Raw genomic sequence first — 14,341 nt, forward strand, 5'->3', positions numbered from 1 at the left:
CTAGACTCAAGAAAATTGTACGTATATCTGAAAAGCTATTCTAGACTACTTTCAGAGAAACTAAGCATCAACTTGTGAGTATGATATTCTTTAGATTAGTTGACTTCTCTATTAGAGTAGTTTACTGCTTTGTAGAGAGGCTGACTGCTGCACTATTAGAGTATCCATATTGAGAAGAACTTTCCCAGTACAATTGTCATCATTTCATGAAACTTTTACAGTGTATTTTGACAATGCCAATCATGTTTAAGTGGTCTCATTTAAAACAATTGTTTGTGGTAGGATTTTGAATCACCAACTTCACAGAAAATCTGCCAAAATGTCTGGTACCACTTATACAAGACCTTTCAATAAACAATTATCGTAGTTATTATGCCAGTGCATAGCAATTTAATTACCATTTGAACTGGACAGTCATGAATTGATGCTGTTTGATGCTCGCAAGGAGTGTACAAGATTACTAGATGTGGAACATATCAATTTATTTAATCACATTTGCTCACAACTTGACCCCATTCATCACCGTGCTTTGTTAAGGGTAAATGTTAATGATTATCAGTGTGCCAGTAGCGGCAGGAGGAGGCAAGAAATAGAGAGCATAGTCATATGGCTTCATAATCCAACTTCAGGTAATAAAAATGATGGCTAACCAGCTTTTTTTATTTAAAAAAATTATTAAGGCTTTACAGCACAAGTGCTGAAGCTGAGTGTGTTATTATTATTATTATTGTGTGCGACAGAACTTCCTTGGCACTACATGTACTTCTCATAATAAATATGTAGGTGAGTGACTTAGCATGGATACAAGTATTGTTTGTGTATTGTGACAAGTTGAAAGCTTGTCATACATGATGTCCATGATCTGAGATATTTAAATGGTGAACCTTACATAAATTGTGGTGAAAACTGCAAAATCATTGTTAAAGTACATGTAAACAGCTCACTACACAGTAGTGGCTCACACTTGCTTATTGGAGGCATGCACTTTTTACTTTCTTGGCTGCTTGACTCACTACCATGGGTCTTGATATTAATCATGTAATTTTGTACGTTATACACTTCATTGTACATCCATAGCTACAGCTGTACATTGTGTTATACTGCTTGTACCCATTTGTACTAACTAGATACTTACCTTCCAGGTTAACTATGTATATGTATATGTACCACTAAGACACCTCAGATCAAAGGAAAGCCAGTGCATTGGTTCAGGAAAGTTAGCAAGATATATGCAGTTTTTGTGCACGTATATCTTGTTAAGCCAGTGCGTATATGTGACCCAGTCTGGGAAAACCGGTCTTATCAAAAGTATCGAGAAGTGCTGGTTTTAAGTATTTAGTGTGTTGTAGCTCGCCAATGGTTAAAGCTATGTGTACAAAATTTTCACATGTTTTACACCAATTCCTTACCTTCCAGAGCCAACAACTAAGTTTCCTGCCATTTTAGACTGGGTTGACTGTATCAGGCGAGCTGCAAAAGGGGTGGGAGGTGGGGGGCCTGGACGACGGCAAAATGGTGATCAAAAATTGAAAAGGAAGGCGTAGGGATGAATTAGGCCATGTTTTGGGCAATTTAGGTCTCAAAATTGGCTAAAATGAAAGGAAATTTACAGCAGAGTACTTATTCAACACCACAGAGCTGTACAGCCATATACAGTCATCCCCAGGCTGACCAGAGGTCCATTAAGGCCCCACACCATATGTATGGATCGCGAAAAGCAGCTTGGGAAAAGCAGCTTGGGAAAAGCAGCCAAACCACTCAAGTCTAGTTGATTTTGATTGTGGAATTGGACAGTTTATTCATGTAGTTTTGTGTCCTGGGTGAAAAATTGAATCTGCTGACATGGGCGATAAGACCGGTTTTTTTCAGACTGGGTTACATATCTCGTTAACTCAAGATATTGCACAGTTAGGTGTACATATATCACGTTAACCCATTCCAAGAAATCCTCACATTTCTTTGATGTCCTTTGCTATCTCTTTGTGCCATTTTATAGTCACACATCTTGAGATTGATTGGTATTCTCAAAGCATGCTGAGGAGTTCCAAATAGAACTGTTTTTAATATAGGTGAGTTCTATAATACTGTTTTGATAAGTTCTACTAGACAGCCTTCCTTGTTCCCCTACTTTTTATTTCTATGACAATAATATGATCCCTAATCAAACTTAAATTTCCTAATTTTTCCTTTTAATTATGACTGGTGAACCCATACTTACTGCATCAAAAGAAAGGATGGTGCCCGAGAAATGTTTTCATCTGAACGTGAACCCCAGCTATCAATGACTGACTCGAAACGAAAGTAAAGTAGGCCATTATGCTTCACTTTCAGCTATGTTCAGCCCATTATACAGCACTACAAATGAAGAACAGTAGGCCGAAAATTGCCTCTGCAATCAATCCAGTCACCATGAATAATATGGGTGATTTGCATTGCCCAACTACTTGAAATTGAAGTAGCCATTATGCTTTGCTTTCACCTATTCAATACACAGCATTACAAACAAAGAGCAGTACAAGAAGTGTCTCTGCAATCAATCCAGTCACTAAGGAAAATACAGGCAATTAGCCAACACAGCTACAGGGATGCTGCATTGCACTATCATGAATCGACACCTTATGTTGTCAGCGAAAAGAACTGGAACACAAAGGAGGACAAAGGCAAGTCCACGATGCGTGCGCTGCACGTACTGTGGTTGGTATAAAGGCACATCGTGGGACAAAGCGACATCAAACAGTGAAGAAATCAAGCCTGTAGCCCTATCCACTGTTGCATTATGCTTGGCTGGAGGCATCAATTAGTTAGTCAGTCAGTCAGTCATTCAGTCAGAAAAATTTTCAAATTCCATAAAATATTTTTGGAAGGTTTTGGGGTTGGTCTGAAAACATTTTTGGGCTTGGTTGTGCCTAGCCAAGCTGTCATGAAGGGACTGGTTTTATAGGGTGATATTTTTGGCTGGAAAAGCCCAGTTCATGATCCTTAACATACAGTGCTACCGTACTGTATGATATATGTTCTATTTGGATATTTGGTGATTTGTTGTGATGTACTTTAATTCTTTTATGCAAGCATAGGAATATTGGTTTTACTCAATCACAAATCCTGTGCCTTTTATGCTAGATTGCGATTTCCATGCCCCAAAATTTGCTAGCATAGCACTGATTATTTTGTTGAAAATAATTGGTTAGGGTGGTTGTTAATCAATATCGGATTGATGAGTAGCACAAATACTAATACTGATTACCTTAATTATCGGCTTCAAGTTGATATCAATCTGGAAATCGGTGGAACACTATTACATACATAGTACAAATACAGCTTGTGCTGATAATGAATTGTTGTTTTCTATTTTGTTTATGTTGTTGCTGCCTGAATATGTGATCATGACATTTTGGATGAACAGTATGTAAGTTTTATACGCTCACAAGTGCACTACATATAGTATACATACAGGGTACATGTTGCTACTAGCATTGTGTACAGTAGTTTTGTAACATGTATGTACAAGTGGGGTGGTATGTATACACATACAGTACATTGTATGATTGTTATTATGTCAGTTTCATCCTAAATAGCCAATGGACATTACAAAGGTATTATCTTTTTGCATATAGATAAACAGCCCCACACTTTATAAGGAGATACTGTGCCTTACTCAAAACTCCAATTGTTTTGTATTATTTAGCATGTAATGTACTTAGGTGTAATCTTGGAATTACTCGGGGAGGGAGGATTGGTCGAACATTGTTTCATAAAGAAAGTTTCGTTGTTGAACTCTTTAGTCAGTTTGTGTTCACCTGAGCCCTTGTTTCTTGTTAATAACTCTTGTTATATGGGCCAGCTGCCCAAACATTTAGCAGTGCTACGAAGCCCTTTAAACACCGGAATCGTTTATTTAAAAAAATGCTTTGATAAGGGCAAGAACAAGTGAGTTATCTTTAAAATATCCCATACATTTAGTATGGACAATTCAGATGTGCAAACATGTTTACAACATGAAAACATGCTTATTCCAGTACAAAACCATTGGGAGTGAACATGTGTACACCTCTTTGTATTTGTACTGACTATAGGTGAGGTAGTGTTGCACCAATAACCAAAGTAGCAATTATTCCGATAACTGATATTAAACAGCAAAATTAGCCGATACCGATAACCGATCTGATATACTCTATTAACATTAACACTCATTCTCATCATATTTAAATCATTAGTAACATAACCATTGATATACAGCTCATTCTAGGCTAAAATGTAAAGTTTGATGTATACCACAAGTAAAAGTTACTCATGGTTTCAAGTACATTTTGCTACTGCTATACAGCTGAGACAAATGGCTGGTACTGCTAAAACCTCAGTTTACTGTTGGGCATGGCCTAAAACCTGATAGTTTATTATGGGCATGGCCCGTAGTCACGACTAAACTGGGCGTCTGGATTCAGTGGAATGGAATGGTGAATGGACTGGAATGGCGGAACAGACTGGAATGGTGGAACGGAATGGTGGGCTGGAATGGAATGGCAATTAGGTAATTTCACTTAGTGGTCACCTCTTTATAAGACCACCTTCTGAAAAAGACCACCTCTTTATAAAGACCTTTTACTTTAATGTTTGTATAAGATTGCTGATACCTTGTTGTTTTAGAGTGTATCCTCTTTGTTATTGATCAGTTGTGTGCCACATACCTAGAAAAGTCAGAGTATATGATATCTTTATAATACAGCAATAGCCCCATGCAAAACAGCTTGGCTGTACAAAAACAACATGTCCACTAAACTAAAAGTGGCTGACAACTAAACCATGGGGGCTAATATCTGTTGCGGCTAAGTAATGAATGTTAATACCGGCAACTTTTCAGGCTTTGATATTAACACACATGGCATACAATATGTATGTATGCTATGTACTGAATGATTTTTCCTTTTCTTTATGTTGTTCCTGCCTGAATATGTAATCATGACATTTTGGATGAACAGTATGTAAGTTTTATATATACATAACTACTCTCTGAATGGAAGCAGTACTGTGGTTGTATGGACTGATTTAGTATTGATAATGTGTACATATATGCCCTTGACATGTATGTAGCTATAGTAATGTTATCATTGTGTTGATGTTATATGTATTATCCAGGGAAATAGACCACTACATGTTGCAGTGTATCATAGTAGTGAAAAGTGTGTAGCATCTCTGACTAATAAATACAAGGCTGATCTATGCATTGAAAATAGTGTAAGTTAATATCTCTGTTACGTATGTAACTCTCAAGCAATTATAACAAGCCTGATGAAAATAAAACCTGTTTCACAATGAATGGGGCAATTTGTTGATGTGTGGCCTGTCCCACATGGAGAACAGCTCCACTGCATTAGTTTTCCAACTTGGAGGAGGAACCACAGAGTTAAACATGTGTTATTATCAAAGTTTTCCTTCTTCCTGTTAATATCATACTGGTGTGGTGAGCCAGATATTTTTGCCACACAACACATTACCGTGTACAAGAGGTCAGAAACTCTCGCTTATGCAATATAATTACTCAAATAGATTTTATTTGCTTTCCAAACATACTGTACCATATTTACAGGTCAGACACCCAAAAGGTACATGCCACTGATGAGTTTGCTATTGTGATGTAAAATGGTGGCTGTGTACTGCATGCTTTGTTTGGCCTTCAGCCTTGCGACTGTGGTCAGGCAGCCAGGCAGATAAGCAGGCTGGCAATTTATTACTCATTCAACACTTAGCTAGTGGATTTGCATCATTTATTAGCAAACCTCCGTATTGACTTCAGAGTACAAAATCCAGCATCCTTCACGGTATCCACAACTGGATTGCAAGAAGATTTATTTTCACGGTTCATGTTCAATCTTTGTGAATACTGCCACACTGGATTGCAACTTTAACAAGAAGCCATAACACACTATTCAAGAAACATGTTCTACAAATTACACAATTAGGCGGTGTTGACCATAGCAATCCCACAACAGGGTCTTCACTAATTGGACACTTCTTTGTGCCTTGCATCACTATATAGGCTTGGTAATTGATGTTTTTGTATCATTGTGTAGTTTTGTAATGTTGTTAACTTTCGGTGCATCAAGTTGTCTTGTGCAGCTGTGTGAATTTGTTATTACCACTTTAACTGCTGCGTACTTCATGCATAAGTTAAAAACAAGGTGCCATTAGGCTTCTCTTAATGGGTTAACAAATGAAATGTGTGGATTGTTCCATTCCACAAGCGCTTTATTCCAAAGTTATGGCAATATTTGCTGTTTGTCTTGCTTCTTGATGAACTCGCGATGTGCAAAAGTAATAGCAATAAATTCTTTTCAACCACGGTAGTGTATTATATGTACATCTAGCGATACTGTGCCGATTCAGACAAGGGATTGACTAACTCAACAAAAGCAGGGACAAGATTTCAAAATCTTTAAGATTTCAAGATTTCCATAAGATCTTAATTATCATTAACTAGTCCAGTGATCTACAGGCCAGGATTCTTGCGTACAATAAAGATTATACAGGTGCACAATTCACTGTACATGTTTAAATGGACTTAACATCAATAACAACTAACACTTCAGTCATTGTACTTCATCTACTGTATGTACAGGCCAAATATAGATTTGACATAAACATGGCTACTGTAGGCTTGGGTTATTAAGCTCATGTATCTATAAATATAAAGCACATATTATTTGTTAAACATATACAAATTTCTTGTGATTAACTATGGCTGATAAGTGCACATGGCCCAATGCAAGGCTCAACACAAGACAAAACTACACACGGGAAATGAAACTGGAAAATTAATGTCACCTTGAGCGCTTACATTTCCTTTGAGGTCTCCCTTCACTATATGTATACAGCAATTCAACCTTCTGGGGATTACGATATTCTTGTTCATCATAAAAGATTTTACCTAAAAATGGAGTTAACTATCCTTATACAGTGGTGTAGTGACTACGAACTACTCTCATGTGCTTAACATAGTTTAATTTTACAGAAGTTTTCTACAAAAATTCCTTCCAACACATGCACTTATCATCCCGACTCTACTGGGACTGTAACTCACACACTTCTTTGTTGTTGTTGTTGTTGTTGTTATTCAGCTTGGATAAAAATTATCAAACCCTCTCAGTGGTTTCCAGCTGTGTGCCATGTGTGAAAGTTAAGGTCCTTCATTGCTATTCAATGGTTAGCCTTGTTTATTTCCTCAATACATCTTGTACCTGAGCGCATCCTCTCACCCTTGTTCCGATACAGTCTTCTATCAATTCTTATAGACATTCTTTCTTTGTGAACACTGTTTTCTTATGGAACACTCTATCGTGTGATGTATTTGATCTCAGCTCATCTAAGTTTCGCCAAGCTGTGTATAATCTGTTTTGTTGTAATTAATTTATATGTGTATGTGTTTTTTCTTGTTTTTTTGTAGCTGTGTTCTCTGTATTTGTCCCCTCCGTTTTTGGTTTTGTATCTTCTAGGGAAACACCCTCGTACAGGCTCTGCCTTTTGGTGTCACCCTGTCTTTTTTGACAAATCAGATAAATAATAATAAATAATAATAATAATAATAATACAATAAAAACACAACCTGTATAGCTGTCTGTGCCACACACTATTGCAAGAGACACTCTTAGACTAATACAATGTGATCCATTAATAGCCACTTGTGGTCCTATACAAAACCATACCAGTTTTACAGTTCACACACAATACAAAAATCTGCCGTATAATATTAAATGGTAATTGCAATCCATATGCAGTGATAGCTAGCTATGTATGTTACAAAACAGGTGCCACACAGAGTGCTTGGGATTTATGCTTAGGGCTCATTGTTACCTTGTGTGCACATAATTGTGCATTTATGTTATGATTAGAAATGTGTACAGCATGAAATTTGGTCCATGTTATTGTACTACATTGTAATTGTGCTTCCTAGGGTGGTGAAACACCACTAGATATAGCAATACGCAAAAGGATCTCTAACATGGTGAACTACCTTTATCATATGATTCAAGATATATCATCACTTGATCAGGTGAATCTCATTCACACTTACACAGCTCTGTGTCATACACACACCATCGTTGTATACATATACACGGTATTTGAGTATGTTGTATTGATGACTCTGTGGCACATTTTAATAGCTGCTGTATCTGAAGTCAATATGAAAGAGTTAAAAACTTTGATTTTTAACAGCGTGGTGAAATTTAAGCATCTTTTGTAAATACAAAACAAAGTCTGAGAAATTGCACTCATAGACTCCTTTATTCTATGCTTCAGTCAAAACACGAAAATGTCTTATTGCACATATTTAGCTGTATGGCTATTTTCCCCTTAAGATACCAGCACTTCTTCCAGTAAAATGTCATTTCAAATATAACACTTTTGTAGTTGCACTATACGCCATGCAATAACACTTCATTTGTCTTTCACACAGTTACCTAATCCTGCGTGTAGTAGGAAAGAGTTACAAGCACTATGGTTTTTAATAATTTCAAGCCATAGTATTTTTGCTAATTAATTTACTTAGTTACACAAAGCCCTAGTTATAAGGTTGTGCACTTTGGTTGCTGTTCACACACAGAGTAATTGTTGACAAATATTCATTTTCAATCAACAATTATAAAACTTAGTCATCAGGGGGAGACTTCTTGTACGAGAATACTAGCTGCCACTACTCCTGAGTTAGCTGGAGGTGAAACTTCAAAGTTCTATGTCCTATGTAGAAACAAATACTGTGATCAAATATTCATCTCTTTGATATTACTATTTTTGGTGGGGTCTCAGGTGAATGCAAACCAACTACAGTGGAAACTCGAGTATCCGAACTAAAATTGGGGGGAAGGGGTGTTCATATAATCAAATAGTACGTAAAATTGAAATCCATACATTATATTGCTCAACTACTCTAATAAAGCATACACTTATTGACAAAATACTCTAATTGAGCAGTCGATTTGGTGTTCAGATAATTGAGTATTCAGTTAATCGGTGTTCAAATAATTGAGGTTCCACTATAATAGTTATATGTCCTCTTCAACATTTTCCCTTCATCTAGTCATTGAATTGGAGCACCGTTGGAAATCCTGATGTTCTTTCTTCCATTGTGTCCATTATTGCAGTTATTGTGCTGTTCATCTTGGTACTAGGCCACAGCTAATTATGCTCAAGATTTTCCTCATTGTTCTATTCCAAAAAAAATTTTATTTCTCAAAATGTACTCATTTTCTCATATTTTTATAACTTGTTCTTTACTATTACGGCAAGATTTTTAAGCAGTACATATGCCGTTACATTAGAGAAAAAACATAGTTTTTAGTTGGCAAGATACTTAGTGACTGTTGTAGAATTATTCCACTAACTTCTACTAGAGTAGGTGACCACTCTATTACAGTATTTCAGCTTCAACTTATGAATACTGTATATTATGCCAATTAGCATAGCTCATTGGTTATCAACCACCACTTCTTTAACTCCTTGTTACAATTTTGCAAGCCTTGGCCTAATTCTTTTATCTCGAGATTTTATCATCCTCAAGCATCAGGTAGATAACCTTGAATGAGGTTTCAGCCATTGAGAAATTCTGTATCCATCTGGTCCTTCCACTTTATTCACCCCATCTCTTTCAACACCTGATCATAATCTCGTGAAGCTTGTCACATACCCACCTTTCAGGTAACATGGCGATTGATTAGCTTGTTGTGTCAGTTCAATGCAGCTACACATCATACCGATTTCTTGTCTTTATAACATTGTAAGAATGTAATAGTCTGAAAAGAGGTTAAACAATCTCTTAACATGCATGTCTGTAAAATCACATGATTATTTGGATACCACTAGCAAATTATTGGTATAGTGGTCGATAATACAGCCGGTTTGTGTTATTTTACAATGACAATTTGTAGCGATATTGCAATAAGATGTTACAATTATTGAATGTATTATTACACTGCTTTTAACTGATAATTACAGTAAGTGATATGGTCATAAACAATCATAGCTATAGCTAAGTCAACACAAATAACTCTCATCTTAGTGAGGACAAGGTTTTCTTTAGCAATGTCCATTTTTTCTTTTATTCTTCAACTTTGCAACCTTGCTAAGGTTGGCTTCAGCCATTGCCCTTACAATTGGTACATATTCCATGAAGCTAGCTACTGGCTGCCTCAATGCCATTGCTCAATTGTGCATATTGGTTGCCACATGATCCTTGAAGATCAAAGTGTGAACGTGCCTATAAAGGCCTGCCTATAGTTTTGCATCAAGCAGAGCTTATCATTAAACTTATGGCAAACTTTACCATGGTCACGTGCTCCCGATCACCAGATGCTGTTTCAGTTAAACTATTACCATTGTATCGTCTGAAGACTTTTATCATTTTCAGACACCCACTTCTCCCTGTTTTCTTCACTACCACACTCTTCTTAGTGCTTCTGCAACCATAGCTAGCAGTATCTTCACTGGCTCTTTTCTGTCTGGACAATTTGTCTGGATAAATAGAAACTTATTCAGATATTCCGTGTATTGTCTGGATTATGTCCAACGTTATTTTGAGCACTGCTTATAATCACATAGTGATTTAGTTTGCCATACATTAGCTTAGTCCCAATAGTAGGAGAGCAATTAATCCCAAATTGCATGGTTTGTTTTGTAATTGCACTGTAAAGAAGCCTTTTCCGTGCAACAAGGAAGTGATATAATGAATAGCCAACCAATGAAAATAGCTGGCAACAGAAGCTTTTAATTGCAACAAATATTGATATTTTGAGTAGCCAATCAGACTTTCTGACATGCAAAGCCTGTTGAGTGCAACAACAAATGATATAGTAATAAACCAATCAACATTTTAAGTACTGGAAGAATGATGCAATCACCTGTTAGTAGTTAATGGCCACCCAGAACTGGATAGATATGTACTACAAACCATGAAGGGTGATCACTATGTGAATAGTGGGTGATCACACACATTTCCGTGCAATTATGGAATAATTGTATGAGTATCAGTCAAAATCACACAAGGCGAACTGAAATGTGTGTGATTACCTGCAAATTATTTTGGTGTAATTCTACTTGGTACCTCTAATTCTGGCTTGATTTCAAAAACTAGCCAATCTTGCCATTATTTAAAAGGATCATGTGACAGTGCTAATAGAGAATCTCAGCAACCTTGCACCTGTGATTCTTACCCCCCTGATAAATGTGTATGCATGTTCCTATTTAGAACTGTTGCTGTTTGGTATATTAATTGTGTGTACTTATACTGACATGACCAGATCTGTGAAATCCATGCAACCTACGTTAGATACAAGAATACCCCACACAGAAATGGATTCATCTCAATATCATGGATGGTTTAACTCCTCATATGTAACATTACAGTTGTATGAGTTGTGGCCATGTTATTCAGTGCCTATAATTTATTATTTCTACCATATAATTCACTTTGTTTTTAATGCAAAATATCACAATAAAGGTTTTGTGTACATGCAATTATTTTGTATGCATGATACAGTATGTACTAATTTATAACACTTTAGATAACAAAAGATAAAATCCACCAGAAAGTTCAAGAATATGATTCTGAACTTGGTATGTGGCAAATATACTTTGATGAGTACAGTACATACTCAATGACATGACACCTATTATTATGTAGTTGATAAGAAATCAGCTAGCAGATGTAAACTGACTTAATCAAGATGATGTAACACTTCAATAGTACACTACTCACTTCTATGTCACTTCTATAGTACATACAGTATGTGCATACATATATTATTAATAATATTCAAACTGCTATTTGATAAAGTTGTTTTATACTGAGGTGTGATATAATTGCTACCACCACTCATTTCTGCCATCAACCATCACAACATGGAACTCCCTCCCTATCGAAGTTGTTGCTGTTGAAAATGTTGATGACTTTCAGACTAAATTACACGCGTGCACATTTACACACTTGTGATTGAGCTCTTTGTGTATTAAATAAAATAAAATGTTATATGGTAGCTATAAGGCTAATGTACTGTTGTAGAATTACTAAATTTGTACAAAATGACAGAAGAGGAGGAGGAGGGAGGTTCTATTATTATGTACGTACTAGTAATTGATCATACATTTGTTAGAACCCACCAGGTTTGTGTGAGGCTTATATTATGCACAAGTGTAGTACCTAGTAATTTTGTGGTAATTAGATGTATGCATATACAGAATAAACGTCTGTGTAATATATAGTCCTGAGTGATATTGTCATTTCACTATCATTATCAATACCAAACCCACTATATTTGTGATACCGAATACACACTTCACCATACTAAAAATATTTTAATCATTGCTGGTCCCACATACTGATCAGTTCAGCATCAAGGTATAGAAGCCCTTATAGGTGATACTTAACTATCATTATGGTCTGACTGTATTGTCCTTCATTACTATGTTGTTTGCAGTATCAGGTATTGTTACACATTATGATGTATGACTTATGGTTTAGCTCAGTAGATTGGTTTAATTGAATTCTTAGCTAACTCTAACCTGTATAACTTAATGGCACTAATGTACAGGTACAGAATTGTGATGCACACATCACCTAAATGTTAGATATTGTTACAATGGTGGTATTGCTCAGCCTTACTGTGTAAGTAAACTTTATTGTACATACCAACTTAATCAATAACTACTACTTTCACAGATTATGGATTTCTCTCCCAGTGATTAATACCTCTCTCTCTATCCAGGCAACTTAGTTTTGAAATTTTTTTATCATTTATTTCTTGGCCTCACCAGATATTATTGCTTAGTTTTGTGGACACATTGTACAGTTAACTGTTGTATGGAGGAATTGTTGTATCATACATAAACCCATCACTCTGGCTTTTCTAGGTATAACATGTGGCATGCAATTCATTGATAAGGCTGTCCTATTTGGATACACTCTAAAATTAAATGGTCTTTATAAAGAGGTGGTCTTTGTTAGAAGGTGGTCTTTATAAGGAGGTGACCACTAAGTGAAATTACCTTATCGTCCCATTCATCTGGTCTGCAGATATACACAGGATCCACAGCCATACCATGATAAGCTCACTGACTGTAGCATCAGGCAGGTTTGAGGAGTGTGTGGTCCTGCCACATAGAGTCCTTGGGACTTTGACTTGGACACAAGATCATGTATGGAGCCTCTACTGGGGTCTCTATCAACCAATAAACTACTTCCCCTACCAACTACCCCAAGTTAAGGTATTGTACTTTGACAGAGGAAGTCATGAAAAATTTAAAATAAAATTTCACCGACTGCCAAGTACCCAATAAATCCACAAAATTTACAACACCTACACATACACTGTTGTGCTACCCACACATAACATGTGAATTGTGTGTATTATACCGTACACATGATAGAACTACATATTTTTTAGTAGTTTAGGAGCATGTTAATGACTACCTAGCTGTGGTTTAAGGTATGTATTGATAGTAGTTGCATGGTTTCCAAGGAATTCCGTCATACACTACATCAGAATCATACACAGAAATTTTGAAAAGAGTTTCTACTACAGTTAAGTGACTGTTACATTCTCAATCTTTTCAGCTTAAAACTGTAAGTGGTGCTAATGACCTGGATGATGGACACCTTGATCAGTTTTTTTGGATATGATTTTCCCTTGCTTGTCTATGCAGATTCAAAGTATCAGTATATTTGCTATTGAGAAGTTCTATGGTTTTCCTAATATATTATCTATTGGTTTTATGTCACATTCTTTAAGCGTGATATGATTGGTAATTTTAATGGTACCGTATCTAATATGAAATAGTATGAATCAAGTAAATATTGTACTAAGTTTGATGCCTTTATCCAAAAGTGAATTATTTTATTTTGCTTAGCCGCTCTACTAAAAGGGGTTTCCTGAACCCATAGAAATTCTCCTGCATGGGTATATTATTGAATTGCATTTTTTGGTACTCACTATCTTTACCAATCAGTACAGTACTTAGAGCTCTTCAAAATAACCTCTTCTGGTGACCTTTCACCAAACCTGAGTACAAACACTCAACCATGAAATACTGTTTTATGTACAACACACATACATGTACATCCTTGTGAATAGCAGTTTATTGGCTTGACCATCTTCACTGTTCTTTGGTCCCCTAAACTTTGTTGTCAAGTATCAATGTTGAATATTTTAATAGCCATTAACCATAAGTATCTTCTGTTGTGTAAACTATCCCCGGGAGGGGGTATTGTAACTCTGTTTGCCTTCCCTGGTCAAAAAATAATACGCTCACTCAAAGTTCTAGCTTTGCCGGTGTTTAGTATGAGGTCACAGTATTGGCA

The 14,341-nt window shown here is 36.2% G+C and overlaps 1 long non-coding RNA gene across 3 annotated transcripts; it reads left to right on the plus strand.

Annotated features, from left to right (window-relative positions):
- Positions 1-3,441: 3,441 nt before the first annotated feature.
- Positions 3,442-11,996, plus strand: LOC136254071 (uncharacterized). Of its 3 annotated transcripts, none has more exons than XR_010700287.1 (6): positions 3,442-4,979; positions 5,134-5,232; positions 7,946-8,044; positions 11,550-11,601; positions 11,669-11,770; positions 11,822-11,996. It is a non-coding gene; the product is annotated as an uncharacterized lncRNA (long non-coding RNA). The 3 variants fall into 3 exon arrangements; XR_010700288.1 differs by having other exon boundaries at positions 11,837-11,996; XR_010700283.1 differs by having other exon boundaries at positions 3,446-4,979; positions 11,669-11,835.
- Positions 11,997-14,341: the final 2,345 nt, after the last annotated feature.

This window comes from Dysidea avara, chromosome 1 (genome assembly GCF_963678975.1).
Source record: "Dysidea avara chromosome 1, odDysAvar1.4, whole genome shotgun sequence".
NCBI classification, from domain to species: domain Eukaryota; kingdom Metazoa; phylum Porifera; class Demospongiae; order Dictyoceratida; family Dysideidae; genus Dysidea; species Dysidea avara.